This window comes from Capricornis sumatraensis, chromosome 4 (genome assembly GCF_032405125.1).
Source record: "Capricornis sumatraensis isolate serow.1 chromosome 4, serow.2, whole genome shotgun sequence".
Lineage (NCBI taxonomy): Eukaryota > Metazoa > Chordata > Mammalia > Artiodactyla > Bovidae > Capricornis > Capricornis sumatraensis.
The window spans coordinates 126640640-126659315 of record NC_091072.1 but is presented as its reverse complement, the minus strand read 5'-3'; the positions used below and the strand labels follow the sequence as shown (position 1 = coordinate 126659315).

Here is an 18676-nt window from a genome sequence, read left to right as displayed (position 1 = left end):
CTCTTAAAATAATTTTACTCAGAGAACCACTGCTAAGATGTCAACAGGAGGCTTTGTCCTTAGAGCTTGGTCCTTAGCTTTGCAAGCTAGAAATTTAACTTTGTCAGAGGTGATCAAACTCAGAGAAACTAATACAGAGTAATAGTAATACAGCTCTGAAAAGAACAAGTAGCAATTTATAATGAGAAAAGTAATTGCCTAACAAACCAAATTTTTCTACTGGCTAACTGGCATACCCCCAATCCATAAGAAAATCTAAATGAGAAACTAAATCAGAAATGTACTTGATGACTAAGGTGATACATCTGATGTTCACTTATTTGATTTATCATATCTGATCATATTTGTACTATTCAGCCCTGGTTGGACACACTCACAAGTAGACCAGACATTTATTCCTGCTTACCATGGCAACTTACAATATTCAACTTAATACTTATAAGACCAGTTCTCCATACGAGAGAAACAGAGTACTTTTCAAATGTAAATTTGACACATCATTCATCTGCCTAAAACCCTGTAATAATTTCCAGTTGCTATTAAGGGTAGATAAATCTCCTTAACCTTATCTGCAAGGCCCTGTGTGGCCTAATCAGAAAAAAAGATCATGTTTTTGAAAGTCCTATTTGGGTTATGTCCTCCTGGAACCCAAATCAGCATAAAATACATGAATCCAACCCTCTGAAATCAACCTGACTCACAGGGGTGTTAGAGAGTGTAGCAGAGTGAGAGACAGGTCCAATAACTTCTTCCCTACAATCCCTTGCTTTCAGATTTATAAAACTATTAGGCAAAGAGAAATCATCAACCCAGGAACAAACAACATGACCCCAGACTATACTTGAATCCTCTATGATCAAACAAGCCACAGGTTTTGTGACTTTCTTCTTTACAATGTCTTGTTCCCAACCTTAGCTCCACAGGAAGAAGAGGCACTCAGACTGAGTGTCTATGAGGAGATTGTATCAGATGGAGGCGGGAGTTGGGGCGGGGGGAGGGGTGCGGGGAATCCTCCTTATCCAAGTATTCATTCCCTATTCTTATGAGATTGTTCAGACGAGTCTCAAAACATGAAAATAACTACTAACAAATGGACCTATTACAAAATGAGTCTCCACACAAACCTTCCACTTAACACTGGGCTTTATTTCTAATACCATACCAATGTCTTAGTCTCTCTTGCTTTCTTTTTTTTAAAACCATTTTTAAAATTGAAGTACGGTTCATTTACAATGTTGCATTAGTTTCAGGTGTACAGCAAAGTGATTCAGCTATATATATATATTTTTTTCAGATTCTTTTCCATGATAGATTATTATAAGATATTGAATGTAGTTCCCCGTGGTCTATATACAGTGTGTCCTTGTTGCTTATTTAATTTATTTATTTATTTTTGGCTGTGCTAGGTCTTCATTGATGTGCACAGTCTTTCTTTAGTTGTGGTGAGCAGAGGCTACTCTCTAGTTTTGGTGCTTGGGTTTCTCATTGCAGTGGCTTCTCTTCGTTGCAGAGCACAAGCTCTAGGGTGCATGGACTTCAGTAATTGTGGCTCCAGGGTTCAGTATGTATGGTGCACAAGCTTAGTTGCCCCTGGGTATGTGGGATCATCTCCCACTAGGGATTGAACCTGTGTCCCCTGCTTGAAAGGTGAATTCTTTTTTTTTAAATATAAATTTATTTATTTTAACTGGAGGCTAATTACTTTACAGTCTTGTATTGGTTTTGCCATACATCAACATGAATTCACCATGGGTGCACACGTGTTCCCCATCCTGAACCCCCCTACCACCTCCCTCCCCATACCATCCTTCTGGGTCATCCCAGTGCACCCACCCTGAGAATCCTGTATCATGCATCATGCCTGGACTGGCAACTCATTTCACATATGATATTATACATGTTTCAATGCCTTTCTCCCAAATCATCCCACCCTCTCCTGCTCCCACAGAGTCCAAAAGACTGTTCTATACATCTGTGTCTCTTTTGCTGTCTCACATACAGGGTTTTCATTACCATCTTTCTAAATTCCATATATATGCATTAGTATACTGTATTGGTGTTTTTCTTTCTGGCTTACTTCACTCTGTATAATAGGCTCCAGTTTCATCCACCTCATTAGGATTGATTCAAATATATTCTTTTCAATGGCTGAGTAATACTCCACTGTGTATATGTAACACAGCTTTCTTATCCATTTGTCTGCTGAGGGACATCTAGGTGGCTTCCATGCCCTGGCTATTGCAAACAGTGCTGTGATGAACATTGGGGTACACGTGTCTCTTTCAGTTCTGGTTTCCTCAGTGTGTATGCCCAGCAGTGGGATTGCTGGGTCATATGGCAGTTCTATTTCCAGTTTTTTAAGGAATCTCCACACTGTTCTCCATAGTGGCTGTACTAGTTTGCATTCCCACCAACAGTGTAGGAGGGTTCCCTTTTCTCCACACCCTCTCCAGCATTTATTGCTTGTAGACTTTTGGATAGTAGCCATTCTGACAGGCATGAAATGGTACCTCATTGTGGTTTTGATTTGCATTTCTCTGATAATGAGTGATGAGCATCTTTTCATGTGTTTGTTAGCCATCTGTATGTCTTCTTTGGAGAAATGTCTGTTTAGTTCTTTGGCCCATTTTTTGATTGGGTCATTTATTTTTCTGGAATTGGGCTGCAGGAGTTGCTTGTATATTTTTGAGATTAATTCTCTGTCAGTTGCTTCATTTGCTATTATTTTATTCCATTTTGAAAGCTGTCTTTTCACTTTTCTTATAGTTTCCTTTGTTGTGCAGAAGCTTTTAATTTTAATTAGGTCCCATTTGTTTATTTTTGCTTTTATTTCCAATATTCTAGGAGGTGGGTCATAGAGGATTCTCCTGTGATTTATGTCGGAGAGTGTTTTGCCTATGCTCTCCTCTAGGAGTTTTATAGTTTCTGGTCTTACGTTTAGATCTTTAATCCATTTTGAGTTTATTTTTGTGTATGGTGTTAGAAAGTGTTCTAGTTTCATTCTACAGGTGGTTGACCAGTTTTCCCAGCACCACTTGTTAAAGAGATTGTCTTTTCTCCACTGTATATTCTTGCCTCCTTTGTCAAAGACAAGGTGTCCATAGGTGTGTGGATTTATCTCTGGGCTTTCTATTTTGTTCCATTGATCTATATTTCTGTCTTTGTGCTAGTACCATACTGTCTTGTTGACTGTGGCTTTGTAGTAGATCCTGAAGTCAGGCAGGTTGATTCCTCCAGTTCCATTCTTCTTTCTCAAGATTGCTTTGGCTATTCCAGGTTTTTTTGTATTTCCATACAAATTGTGAAATTATTTGTTCTAGCTCTGTAAAAGATACCATTGGTAGCTTGATAGGGATTGCATTGAATCTGTAGATTGCTTTGGTAGTATACTCATTTTCACTATTTTGATTCTTCTGATCCATGAACACAGTATATTTCTCCATTTATTAGTGTCCTCTTTGATTTCTTTCAGACAGGTGAATTCTTAACCACTGGGCCACCAGGGAAACTCCTGTCATTTATTCTATATATAACAGTATGTATATGTTAACCCCCAAATCTTAATTTATTTCTCCTTTCCTCCTGTATCCCCTTTGGTAATCACAATAAGTTTGTTTTCTACATCTGTGAGTCTCTCTTTCTGTGGCAAAACTGAAAATCTGGACAAGTCCTGGTGTGAACAGCATAAGGGGAAATGGAAATTTTCTTGTACTATGTGCTGGTAACAGTGGAAATTAGTGCAACCTCGGGATGATAGTTTTTGCAATCAGTGTGGGAAATATAAAATGTTCATTCTCTTTGACCCATTTCTAAGAATTTGCCCTACAGTTGACACTCTCTAATGGGAAGAGATAACTGAGGAGGAAGTTCAAGTGTTTTAACTGTTTTCACGAAGTGGAAACTATTGAAAACAATGGTTTAAAATAGAAAAATATGAACATCAAAAGATCTCAGAAAACTTATTTTTTTAAGAGGAACCCTCTATATGATTGTGATGTTAAATGTAAATTGAGGATGTCAATCCATAATATCATACAATGTCAGAAAAAAAATGTTAAAAAAAGTCCCTAATGTGATTTAGTCTCTGTTCAGTCTAAGTATTTCATGGCTACAACTGTAACCTGAATTTTTTTTCAATTATTTTTTATTTTGGTAAAATACATATAACATAAATTTTCTTCCATGGTTACTATAAAATACTGTCCCTCCCTCTGATATTTACTTTTTTCTCCTGGTAATAATTATCCTCTGATAATGAGAACTTCCTAAATTTTCCATATTATGGACGAGTAAACTGAGGTTTGGGCTTCCAAGGTGGCTCAGTGGTAAAGAATCTGCCTGCCAATGCAGTTGATGTGGGGTCGATCCCTGGGTCGTGAAGATCCCCTGGAGGAGGGCATGGCAACCCACTCTAGTACTCTTGCCTAGAGAATTCCATGGACAGAGGATCCTGGAGGGTTACAGTCCACGGGGACTGTAAAGAGTCAGACACAACTGAGCAACTGAGCATGCATGCATTGCAAGAGAAGGAAAGACCAACAGATGGGAAGTGTTAAAAAAAATCTCCTCTAAACCTTCTTAGTTTACAGATTTTTCTGAGATCTGATATTATCTCCAAAGAGTTCCTCTTTACAATTCGAATAGATTTTGAAGCAGTCATAATCACTTATAAAAAAATCAACTTTTAAAAAAAGATTCTCAATATTTAATGGGCTAATAAATTATAAAGGAAGAACCAAATAAAGTATAGGAACTTTGGGGCAGATCCAAAAACCAAAAAGGTTATCTATTTATTTAAAATAAATATTTTAATAATATGTTTAAAATAATAATATTTAAAATAAATAAATATTTATTTTAAAACCAGAGTGATGCCATTAAAATTCTTTTTAAAACTGGAAAGTGATTGCTTTATAAAGGTATAATAATTTTAAGTACTAGATTCACAGAACATGAATAGACACTCTACAACAAAGTGACTACATTAACTTCCCAGAATGTATTCAAATTATTTTAATTTTCATTAGACTGCCTACATTAAGCATGATTTTTTAAAATAAGTTGAATTCCACTATTGTCGTGAAAAACAGTCTTTGGAGGGATATTCTTTCTCTTACTTGAGAAAATAAAAATTTTAGGATTTAGTCCTAAAATTAAGAATGGGAAAGGCAATGAGATTGAAGAAAAAAAAAAAAAAACTCTACTTTTTAGTTTTAAAAATAAAATTAAAATAGGGTATTATACAATGTGAGTAGATTTCTACTGTGAATGAATGTCACAAGAGACTGAAGAGACCAAGGAGAAGTTATTTTTTCTGTTCTAATTTGATGTTTTAAAAATTAAAATTGCATCAAATATATATTATTACAAAATATTATATAGTATCTTGCATTTTTCTTTTGTAAAGAGCTTAACTATCAGTGTTTCTTTAAGACATGGAGAAAGGGACTCAAGTAACACCTAGTATTTGAACAGTGTTTTTCACACACACAGTATGTAGGTCATTAATATTAATACTGCTGACAAACATTCCTGTTTTTTTCTCCTTCCTGGGATATCTTCTTTTTTTTTAGAACATTTTTTGGGCCACACTATGTGACATAAGGGATGACACCAGCCTTATGTCAGAAAGCGAAGAACTAAAGAGCCTCTTGATGAAAGTGAAAGAGGAGAGTGAAAAATTTGGCTTAAATCTCAACATTCAGAAAACTAAGATCATGGCATCAGGTTCCATTACTTCATGGCAAATAGATGGGGAGACAATGAAATAGTGACAGACTGTATTTTGGGGGGCTCCAAAATCACTGCAGATGGTGACTGCAGCCATGATATTAAAACACGCTTGCTCCTTGGAAGAAAAGATATGATCATGGCACCCCACTCCAGTATTCTTGCCTGGAAAATCCCATGGATGGAGGAGCCTGGTGGGCTACAGTCGAGGGGGTCGCAAAGAGTCGGACACGACTGAGCGCCTTCACTTTCACTTTTCACTTTCATGCATTGGAGAAGGAAATGGCAACCCACTCCAGTGTTCTTGCCTGAGAATCCCAGGGACGGGGAAGCCTGGTGGGCTGCCGTCTATGGGGTTGCACAGAGTCAGACATGACTGAAGCGACTTAGCAGCAGCAGAGACAGCAGATAGCATTATTAAAAGGCAGAGACATTACTTTGCCAACAAAGGTCCATCTAGTCAAAGCTATGGTTTTTCCAGTAATCAAGTATGGATATGAGAGTTAGACTATAAAGAAAGCTGAGTGACGAAGAATTGATGCTTTTGAGCTGTGGTACTGGACAAGACTCTTGAGAGTCCCTTGGACTGCAAGGAGATCAAAGCAGCCAATCCCAAAGGAAATCAGTCCTGAATATTCATTGGAAGGACTGATGTTGAAGCTGAAACTCCAATACTTTGGCCACCTGATGCAAAGAACTGATTCATTGGAAAAGACCCTGATGCTGAGAACGATTGAAGGCAGGAGAAGGGGATGACAGAGGATGAGATGGTTGGATGGCATCACCAACTCAATGGACATGAGTTTGAGTAATGTCCGGGAGTTGGTGATGGGCAGAGAAGCCTGGCATGCTGCAGTCCATGGGGTTGCAAAGAGTTGAACACGACTGAGTGACTGAACTGATGTGACACGCAGGATCTTATTTCCCCACCCAGGTATAGAACCCATGCTCACCGCACTAGAAAGGTGGAGTGTCAGAGATGTCTCCTTCCTAGAATATGAGGAGATTGTACCTCTTGGCTTTCTTTTATTTGCATTGGGGCCATCCAACTACTTCTGGTCAATCAATGGGTTGTAAACAGAAGTCTCTACTTGAGACAATTCCATCTTGTCTTTTCCTTCTGGCATAAAAATTAGCAATGTTCAAGATGATAGCTGCTGCATTGGTTTGGAACCCTGAGTAATCCTGATGAGAAAGCCTTATTGCTGGCCTGAATTGGGCATGAAACACTAGTAATAAATAAATCTTCACCATTTTAAGCCACTAAAATTCTCTGATTGTTACCACAGCATCACTTTGTCTCATCTTATGTATGCACTGTTTCCTATTTCACAGATGGAAAATCCACTGTATCTCTATTACTATCAGAAATCTGTAAAAGTTAATAGACAGGAGACACAAATCAAAGCAAGAAAGGTCTGACAAGGACTTCCTCTCTCTTCATGGATGTAAATATCACCAAAAGTCTTTTGTAGATGCAGAGAATTCATTTGATTTGAAGTTGACAAAAGTAAGAGCGTTTCATTCTGAAACATGCATTTTTGTTAATTATTAGTATTAGCAAGGATAATAAAGACAGCTACCTTGAACTGAGAGTGAATATGTTCTGAGTTCTATAATAGATGTTTATATTATCTCATTTAATTTCATTTAATCCTAAAAGGTAGCTATTACTAAACTGAGATCTATCTTCAGTATTTTTTCCATTATGGCAATGGTGTTTGATGGTTCACAAAGTAATTTTATCAAAAAATATTTTGCTGCAAATACCCTGTTGCTATTCTCCCATCTTACAAATGAGGAAAAAGGACATTTTTGATCTGTGCAAGGTCATACAGTAGTAAGAGAACCTGGTTTTTGGAATACAAATCCAGTCTGATTTTTCTGTTAGAGGAGTAATAAATAAAATGCAAAGAGATGGGTTGCATTATGTGAGTGTTCAGCCATGTCCGACTCCTCATGATCCCATGGACTGTAGCCTGCCAGGCTCTTCTGTCCATGGAATTTTTCAGGTAAGAATACTGGAGCAGGTTGCCATTTTATAATCCAGGGGATCTTTCAGACCCAGGGATCGAATCTATGCATCCACCATCTCCTGCATTGGCAGGTAGATTCTTTACCACTTCAGTAAGATGTAGTATATTTTTACCTTCTCTTTATGCTTTTCTTTGGGTTTTTTTTTATTTTTTATTTACATAGGTGCGTTTAACTTTGGGAGAGAAATAGCCTAAACTTGGAATGCTTTAAACCCTAGGTGATAAATAGTTTGCAATTTAGTCAAGCCAGCTAAAAATTAAAGTATAAATCAATTAGAAGTCATTGTTTCCAGGTTTATAAAGTATTTTTCAGAAGGCAGTCTGGTGAGAATTCTGAATGGATTGTCATGTGTTTGACTAAATGGTTCAATGAAAGTCCCCTGAAGCTTGTAGAAAAGAGACTTTATTTTCAAACAGACAAACCTGAATTGCATTTAGATTGTCTGGGCAAGAGCCCCTTTGAAAACCTTGGCTATGAGAAAAGAAGCCAGGGGTCAAGCACTCTTCATGTCAAACTGGAAAGGTCCATTCACTTTTTTTTTTTGGTAAATCCTATCTACTTTCTATCTTTTCCAAAACAGAAAAATTAATGTCTTCCTGTCAGGATACTCTTCTAAGGAGACTGAGAAGCACCTATTCTCTCTCTCCTTAAAAAAAAAAATTTAATTGGCATAACATTATATACCATAATCTTTTTTCATAATCACAACACTTAAAGCTTTTGTTTTACTGTTTTTCTTTCAGTCTTTAAAAATTTATATATATATATGGAATGTGTATATTATGAATGTATGTGTTTATGTGTATGTGCTCACTCAGTTGTGTCCAACTCTTTGCAGCCTCACAGACTGTAATCCGACAGGCTCCTCTGTCCATGGAATTTTCCCAGCCAGAATACTGGAGCAGGTTGCCATTTTCTACTCCAGAGGATCTTCCCGACCCAGGGATCAAACCCGCATGTCTTATGTCTCCTGCATTAGCAGGTGGGTTCTTTATCACTAGCACCACATGGGAAGCCCATATTATGAATATATACATATATTGTTTTTCAAATAATTTTTATATAAAAGCTGTTAGACTGTTGGTAACATGCTTTAGAACTCCCAAACCTAACAATATATTCTGAACATCTTTCTATGTCATTAACCATTTATCTACATACAATTTTAAACAAATATATGCTATTACATTGTACAGATCCACCATAATTTATTACACTAATCCCTATCTTTAGATATTTAATTAGTTCCAGTTTTTCACAATTATGAATACATAATGCTGAGACATATTTCTGTCCGTGTATCTGCATGTAGGCAGTTGTGGTCTTAATTCCACTTAAAGGATGGGGATTATCATCATACTAGTGGGCTTCCCAGGTGGAACTAGTGGTAAAAAATCTGCCTGCCAATGCAGGAGACCTAATTGTCACAAATTTGCTCCTTGGGTCAAGAAGACGCCTGGAGAAGGGCAAAGCAATCCATTCCAGTATTCTTGCCTGGAGAATCCTATGGACTCAGAAGCCTGGTGGGCTAGAGTCCATAGTGCTGCACAGAGTCAGATATGACTGAAGCGACTTAGCATGCATGCAGTACTCACAGTTAATAGTCATTGAACATGTTGTAAACAGGTAAGTACTTCAAACTAGTTTCTCTGTCTCCAAATTCCATGCTTTTACTTTTGCTTAGTATTGCTTCTTTGATCCATTATTAGGAATCTGGGTTGCTGGCTTTGCTACTTGCTACTGGGTGACCTTAGGTAAGTTATTAGAGCTCTTTGAGCCTCAGTTTCATCATCTATAAATTGGTGATAATACCTAACTCACCAACTTATTATAAAGATTACAATACAATCAGAGGGCATAATGCTTGGCACACAGAAAAAAACCTCAATAAATATGAACTACTTTTCTTTGTCTATCCATAAATCTAATCAGAAATTAACATTGCTCATACTCATACAGAAGGAAGTGTTCAGCCAGCTTGTCTTAATAGCCTCTCACTTTTTTTTTTAATGTATTATTTATTTGTCTTTTGGCTGCACTGGGTCCTTGAAGCTGTGAGTGGGCTTTTTGGCTGCACTAGGTCCTTGAAATTGCAAGTGGGCTTTCTCTAGTTGCAATGAGCAAGGGCTACTCTCTCATTGTCTGTAGGCTTCTCATCATGGTGGTTTCTCTGGTAGCGGAGTACAAGCTATAGGCTTGAGGGCTTCAGTAGTTGTAGAGCTTAGATGCCCTGCAGCATGTGGAATCTTCTCAGACCAGGAGTCAAACTCCTGCATTGGCAGGTGGACTCTTAGCCACTGGACCACCGGGAAAATCCTCTCTTTTTCATCATCATTTTTAATGCTAAAAAATGCTCCATATCAGCAGTTATATCTCTATTATCATCCTTTCTAGCTGTGTCTCCCTTGGATTCAGTTCAGTTCACTCAGTTGTATCCAGCTCTTTGCAGCCCCATGGACTGCAGCATGCCAGGCTTTCCTGTTTATCACCAACTCCCGGAGCTTGCTTAAACTCATGTCCATTGAGTTGATGATGCTATTCAGCTATCTCATCCTCTGTTGTCCTCTTCTCCCACTGGATTAGTTTTGCCAAAGATTTTCCCTATTTCCTTATTTCTTTGACTTTTTAAAGAATTAACTTATTGGTCAACTTCAAACATTTTTGTTTTGTGTTGTGTTACATTAATTTCTGCCTTTATATTTTAGAATTGCATTTGAATTTGTTAATCTTAATAAATTACATCTATTTGAAAAAAATGGAGTTATATATGGGAGCAATTATGTATTTGATCTATAATACTTGGTACACATAAGGGCCAGGACATCTGGAAGGGATTCTGCTGTAATCTTAACATTTTTCTACTTTTGTTGAATTTATTTTGTTTTCTTTAATTTATTTTGTTTTCTTTTTCAACTCAGGTTTCCTGAGTTGAAAGTTTGGTTCACTTGTTTGTACATTTTTGTGTTTTCTGTTCAATGCATTTAAAGCAGTATGTTTAAATACTACTTTGACCATATCCCACAGATGCAAAGCTGCGTATACAGGAAAACAACTTTTCTCTTTCTATGTTTTCTATGTGGAAGGGTTTTACTAATAGCTTCCTTCTGTTTCTGTTTACTACTGTCATTTGGCATTCTTTGGTTATTTACTACATGGTAGGTCTAGGAGAGTAAAAGTAATACTAAATTTCACACACTGAAAACAAAGATCAGATGAATTCTGGGTGCCAAAAAGGTTTTCACTATGATTTTTCTCTGTGGGCTACAATTTTAGTTTGTCTATCCACATTTGGTGTAATTTAAAGAAGAAGGAATAAGTGAAAGATAGGGGATAAAAATTCATATTCAACTATAGGTCACTAAAGTTAGCAATGACCATGGTGTGTATCTGTTACCTGTATTACTTGAACTTTAATTATGATTGATAATGAGAGTTGATAAGAAGAGTTTTGGAAAGTCCTGCCGAAATATGTTATTTAGGCCAACAGTTCTCAATCTGGGTCTGTGAACTTTAATGAAAAATAAATATACAAATCTTATATACATATATATATAAACATAGGCATTAATAATACATATGCATCAATGTATTTTTCCACTAATCCTTAATTGAAAATGATCATTTCTTCCATTATGAATATACTCAGCAAATCATAGTAATACTAGAAATCTTTGACTTTGTTCCCAATAGAAATCATGCATATTTTCTACCTCATTAAGTTGGTACAAATATCTCAAAACATTGTTTATGTATATCACTACCACAAAATTACTGTAGGTATTGATCTTGTTATTTGATGCATTAATAAAGCAAATATACAACTATTTTTATCTATGGCTGTGTAATAAATTACCCCTGGCCCAAATTAATGGCTTAAAAAATGAATACATATTATTTCACAGTGTCTGTGGGGTAGGAATCTTGCAAGACTTTGCTGTGTATGTTGGCTAAGAGTCCTTTACCAGGCTGCAGTCATCTTGAAGTTCCACTGGGATAGAGTCTGCTTCTATGTGGTTGTGGGCAAGATTCAGTCCCTCACAGGCTGTTGGACTGGGTGCCCCAATTCCTAAGTGTCTGTTGACTGGAGACTTTGCTCTGTGTTTACTGTGAGTTCCTCTTCACAAGACAGGGCAAAGCATGACAGCTGTTTTCATCAGAGTGAGTAAGAAATGGAGCAAGAGAGGATGAACAAGATGGAAGCCAGAGGTCTTTGTAACCCAGCCGTGGAGGTGACAGCTCATCATTTTTGCTGTATTCTCCTTTGCAAAACCAAGTCACTAGGTCCAGTCCACACTTAAGGGGGTTGTGCAAGATAGGAATACCAGAAGGTGAGGATTATTAAGAGTCATCTAAGAAGCTGCCTACATCAGAACTATATAGAAAACTCAGTTTTAGTATTTTAATAACTTTAAAGTAATCAATTTCCTTTATATCCTAGGTAGCTTATTTGTGCATTTAAAAACACTATTCTGAAAAAGAGTCCATAGATTTCACCAAACTTCCAAAAGGGCACTTGGCTCTAATTTGATTCAGGTCAGGTACCTTCAACACCTAGGGGAATTTGTTAGGAATGCCGTCAGTTTAGAAACTAGCCTGCCTCATGTTATCTTAGTCTGATACCCTAGACTAGTTCATATCTCTTAGTGCCATGAAAATAGCATGGGACATTTGAAAACATAAGTTTGCTAGAGAATACCCCATAAACTGTTTTCAGTCCTCAGTTCAGTTCAGTTGCTCAGTCACGTCTGACTCTTTGCGACCCTCTGAATTGCAGCCAGGCCTCCCTGTCCATCACCAACTCCCGGAGTTCACTCAAACTCACGTCCATTGAGTCCGTGATGCCATCCAGCCATCTCATCCTCTGTCGTCCCCTTCTCCTCCTGCCCCAATCCCTCCCAACATCAGAGTCTTTTCCAACGAGTCACTCTTCGCATGAGGTGGCCAAAGTACTGGAGTTTCAGCTTTAGCATTATTCCTTCCAAAGAAATCCCAGGGCTGATCTCCTTCAGAATGGACTGGTTGGATCTCCTTGCAGTCCAAGGGACTCTCAAGAGTTTTCTCCAACACCACAGTTCAAAAGCATTAATTCTTCAGTGCTCAGCTTTCTTCACAGTCCAACTTTCACATCCATACATGACCACAGGAAAAACCATAGCCTTGACTAGACGGACCTTAGTCGGCAAAGTAACATCTCTGCTTTTGAATATGTTCTCAGTCCTACTCACCTGAATTAATATGTGTGTGGTGGAGGGAGAGAGGTGTACAGCCCTCTGTCAAGCATGTTTGATCACAATTAAACTTCTAATGCTTGCATATGGCAACTGTCATTTGAGCCTCAAAATCACCATGATATAGAAGGAACTGATTTCTCCAAGAACACACTAATTACCAGATCACATAGTGCTTTTTCCAACAATCAAGCTATGTATGAGAGAGAAGAGAGTGTAAAAAAGAGAGAGAAGTGATGTTAAGATTCTTTCCTAAGTCTTTCCTATGTGTCACCTGCTCTGGGCAAAACTGAAGATAATGGTTGTCATCTCTGAATTACATTTTCTGCAAGCACAGCGCTAGCTTTGTATATTGTCTTAACAGTCTAAAGTAAATCTTATTTTATAAAATCTCCAATATTCAGATAGAAGATAATTTGTTAACGATAACTGGGGACAATTTTCTTATTTGATTTGCTCAATAAAAACTCAAATGCATCACCTTCCCAAAGTCATCCTTTCTGAGTCATAGTACAGGTGATTTTCCTCATAGTTCTCTGATCCTAAACAAGCAGCAGCCCAGTACCATCAGTTATTTTAGATTTTCCAAGATGATGCAAGCAAATTTTTCATGAATGCTGAAGGTTTTTGGGTTTTTTTTTTGTAGCTTTTCCAAATGTGAATTCCTCTCAAGTCTCTACAATCGAGTCATGATGGAAAAGGAAGAGAGTCAAGGAACACTGAGTTACTAACTAGTTAGGCAACACGACCAGCCAATCCATTTTTGTTGACCACATTTTCCTACTCTGCAAAAGGTTCCAAAAAAATAATAGAAATGATCTCTAAGCTCCCTTTTATCTTTAACACTCACTTTGCATTGTGAAGCATCAAGAGAAACTCTGGCGACCTGTAGGACACGTGACCAATGTGGCAACACCCTGGGTCCCTCAAGAGTGGCCTGAACTAGCTTTCAGCAGAGAAGAGGGAGGTGAGGTGAGGCTGATGAGGAAGGAAGGCGGTCACTCTTGGAACAACTCTTTCAGGGCCAGTCAGGAATTTACCGGGCGCAGGTGGGTGGGGCGTGTGTCTGGCGGGGTGCCTGCGTTGACGACAGAAGGCTACTTCCGGCTGTGGTGCGTATGACGTCGGGGACCAGCCGAGCCTCCTAGAAGCGGAGGAGGAAGGGCTCGCGAGAGTTCAAGGAGGCCGCCCCGAGATTCCGGCGTCGCGGCGGCGGGTCCCACCTCCCGGGGGCGGGGCGAGGGCGGAGCGGGCAGAGGGAGCAGACGGTCGCCCGGCCGGCTGCGGTCCGTGCGGAGGCTGAGCCGGCCGCGGGCGCGACCGGAGGCAGGTGAGTGCTCTGATGCGGCGCTTCTTCGCGGAGGAGGCTAGGGGTACGGCTTGCCTCTCCGGCCCCAACTCTGAGAGCCGGATCAGGAGAAGATCTTATGTGTCTTAGGGTGTCCAGGAAAAGCCGGGCTGATTTCGAGGCTGGAAATATCTCCGGTGAAGCTCCGGTGACGGCCTTGGCCCTCTTGTTCCTTGGGGTGATAGTGGCCCCGGGTGTCCGGAGAGGTGGCCTGTGGCCCGGGGAGGAGTCTTTGTCCTTCCAGGCTCCTTTGGCCTCTCCCCTCCGCGGTCCCGGAGCCCCGGGCTCTCTATCCCTGCCTGGGCTTCATAAACAATAACAAATGTCGTGAGGACCTTCCCCTGTATCCCCTGCTCTCCTGTCCCGTGCCCTCCAGCCGATGCCAGCGAGGGGAAGGGTTCTGGGCATGGCTCTTAGATTGTGGGGGCTGTTTGTGTACCATTCCTAAAAACTGATGCGTCAGATTCCTAAACATTTCTCAAATAGACACAGTAAAAGCCGTCCTGCTCTCAGAAGCCAAGGAGTGTTTAAAGCCGGTCTCTCAAAATCGGACCCTACCAGTGGAATCCTAGACCCTTCTTTTCACCATCATTTTCTCCCACTCCCTTTTTTTCACCTTTACTACGAGGGGACGAACGAGTGGTTGGTTGGTATGGGTAAAAATAGGGAAGGTTGTGTCCGATGGAGGAAGGAAACATTTCACCCTTAAAAGTTGCCAGGTAGAGAGCAAAAGAACTAACTTTATTTTCAAAATCGGTGGCCTCCCACTTACTGATACTACTTTTGTTTTATGAGACCGCTTTTCGAATTGTGGATTTGGAGGAAAGACTTAAAAAGAAATGGGGAGGGGGACGGGGAGAGCTGGTGGTGCAGGGAGTATTGGCTGGTCCAGAAAGTATGATGCTGGTGTTCCTCACTTGATAAAATGCAGAGCCAACGCTCCTGCCTATTTCACGCAACTTGCGATAAGTTTTGATACAAGCCAATTGCTTGGAAAAGGTGACCTGAGTATTAGCTTTAATACTACTAAAATCTGAGGAAACAGCTTTAAGTGTTTCAGTTATGCCTCCTAGCTGTAAGCTGGGAGTGAGACTTGGTCTTTCAGGGGCTGTGAGTGGGGGACGGGGTTAGGCCTTAATACTTGCCAGGTCTCCTTACTTTAAGGCAGGGTTTATTGTTGTTTAAGCCCAGTTTTGCTTACTGAAGGCAGGTTTTTGAAAGTTCTTTGTCTCGGTCATAAATGTATGTAAGGTACTGGAAGCCTCTTTGTGTTTGGTTTTTCTTTGTATGCCTCAGGATATATAAAACAATTAAGTTTATTATACTGTCTATCCAGTAGCTGAGAGGTATTGTATGTGAACTGACCATTCTTGTGACTATGTGAGGGGAGAGAAATTCGTCCAAAATAGGATGTTAAATTATGATGACATTTGTTCATTGCATAGAATCGTCAAAGTACCTTTCTGTAAAAGATTCTGATCTCAGAGGAAGTACAATGGAAAAAAAAAATTTTTTTGTTTGTTTAATCTGGCTTAGCGTTTATGGTGTTCTCCTTGTTAAGATGGCTAATAACATTCCCCGTTTACTTGGGATATGTTTAGAGTGAGAAACAAATTGGGTGTTGTCTTTGTAATCCTTTGGAAGCCCCTGCCCCTGGGGAATGAAAAAAAAAATTAGACTTAGAAAAACCACATTAAATGAGTGCAATTCTTCTTTAGCCTTTTGTTTTTGAGTTTCACTTTAAATAAATCATAGAGTGGAGACCAGAAATATTTGTGCAAATAAGGTGTCCTCAACAGTTTTTATGCTTAAAAAATTAATTTCTAAAGGTAACACGCTATGAAAACAAAGAAAGAATTGTAATTTGTAGAAAGGGATAATAAAGCAGCAGCCTCAGTTCAGCCATTTGTTCTCAGGAAAGTTCTGTCCTCTCAAAGTTAGGGCTGCAGCATCATGTTAGCAAAGTTGGATAACACTTTAGATAGTGTTTTCCCAGTGATCTGGGATCAGTTGGAGGCTCTTTTGCCTGTGTGTGGCACTTTTTTGAGAGATGGAAAAGGGCACAAATCAAAGCCAGAAAGTTTTGCATCTCAATGTAGTGTGAAAATGGTTTTATTTTACATAAACAATGGAGGGTGAATCAGGCAAGCATATTGTCATCTCGCAACCCCAAGATTATGTTAAAATTAGCAGATGGGTAAGTTATGATTAGGTTGACTTGACATATGTGGAAATTATGCTACTGTATTTTTATATTAAAAACACCATAGACTTTTTGAATGAAATAATGAGAGAGCTTTTAAAGCATAAGAAATTTTAAGAATTAATTTAAAAAGATAACCTTGGTCAGTAGTTAAAAGATATTAAGTGAATCCTTCTTCCCCACCTCCCAAATTTTTGTTTAAGTCTTTAAGAGAGTGTTGACCTAGGTATGTCCGGTACTGATGTGTGCTAATTACATAAAGCTCCTTTCTCCAGGTAAATGTTTTATAATTGATTGACACAGTATTATTGTTCAGAACCTTTAGAGAGAGGAAGCTGAAGGGCAACAATGAGTAGTATTTGCTGCCCTGTGAACTCAGATGAACTGTGGTCTTTTTCTTTAGCCTGATGGGAAGAAGATATTCCCAAATAACTATAATACACAATCCATTTTGTGGGGAAGCCAAAGAGGAAGGGGTTAAATTTTACTAGACCAATTAAAGAAGGCTTTCATCAGGGAAAGGCATTTATGTAGATGATTGAGATGATCTAGTCATATGATAATCATCATAAGCAAACACTTTATATAATGCTGCTTGCTCCTAAGCTGTTACCATGCTAATCTACCTCAGTTTAATCCTTCCAGCAACTGTGGAGTGGGTGTTTTTATTCCCATTTTGCAGACAGAGTAATTGAGGTATCTAGAAAATGGTAAAGCAGGGGTTCCCACCCAAGAATTCTGACTTGTATCACTGTGCTTAACCAGTCTCCTTGATTTTTCTCCCACTTTTGATGATGTTGGTTTGGGAAAATGCGTTCTTCTGACACCTAAATTTAGGGATCTGTTTTCTAGAAAGAGCTCCAAAATGGTGAAAACCCAGGTAAATACGTTATTTTTGGCATGTTAGATACTGACTCCAGTTTTAGAAATTGCTCTTGGTGCATATTAAGTGTAATCCTTGAGTGGGGTTTTGATAAATTTGATTCATTACCTAGTAGCAGTACCCGCAAGGGTTTACAAGAGAGAAGTTGTAACTATGTTAATTCCTTTGCCTTGTGGAATGTTTGAATCATTGTATATTTTGGCTTGTAATTTTTTAAAACCACTTTGCACTGGGTATTTTTTGGATTGAATTGGGAAGTTGGAATTTAGTTAATTATTGAACGTCAGTCTCAGCAGCCCTTTTTATTTTTTATTTTCACAACAGTTAAATTTATAATCAGTGAATTTGAATAGTGTTGAACACTTGAATCAGTGTTTTGAATATTGTTGTACATGTATAAAATGAGAGAAGTTCAGTCACTGATACTTTTATGTTAGGGCAACTTTGAAAGCTCTTTGGGGTTGTGAAATAAAAGGTACTCTAGAATTGCACTGGGCCCAGTACAAGCCTACTTGGTAAATGCGTCTTTATTGAATGAATGGTCCAACTGATTTTATTTATGAAGTTTCAGGAGTGGTTTGCATTTGTTGGTTAGGTATTGAAGTAACTTTAAATTGAATTTAAAGATAAGGGAAAAAAAATTATCGTTAGACCATACTAACCATATGGATACTTAGCTGTCCTTTCCTCCCAGCAAGATGCAGACCTTTGTCAGAGCCCTTATCAGCTGTACTTGTAGTATTAAGTAGAGCTCTAGTGGCACAGTTTTTATGAATGAATATAAGTATCCTCTCCTTCTGTGAATGTGGTAGATTGTAGGAAACCTTGACAAGCTTACAACCTAATGGGAAAAAGTGGCAGAACAAAATCCAGGATTTAGAGCCCAATGTATTTATATTATTACAGTAAGACACAAATTGCAAAACAGATTTAAAAAAAATGTTTTTCCACACAGCCTGAATTAGTAGTGATGGCATATTATTTCCATTTATCACCGCCTGATTGACAAAATTTGGGGGATCTTCAGCCCATAATTTCAGGGAGATGCTTTTAAGTCTACTCTGCTTTGTTATTAAAAAAGAAAAATTACACATTCCTTTAAGTACAGGTTTTATTTTGAAAGGTTATTCTCAGTAAGGAGGAGTGTGAGTTGGGCAAACTCAAAGGGAAACCAGACATACCTTCAGCTCCTTAGCAGTTACAGGTCAGATAGTGAGTTGACCGTTCATGTTCATGTTGTGTAAATT

The 18676-nt window shown here is 38.7% G+C and overlaps 1 protein-coding gene across 1 annotated transcript in view; it reads left to right on the top strand.

The window, feature by feature from the left end:
- Positions 1-14274: 14274 nt before the first annotated feature.
- The window catches only part of STK38L (serine/threonine kinase 38 like), an 81038-nt gene continuing 76636 nt past the window's right edge, over positions 14275-18676 (top strand). The window contains exon 1 of the mRNA XM_068970413.1: positions 14275-14325. The gene's annotated coding sequence lies outside the window, so the exon portion shown is untranslated. The remainder of the gene's footprint in view (positions 14326-18676) is intronic.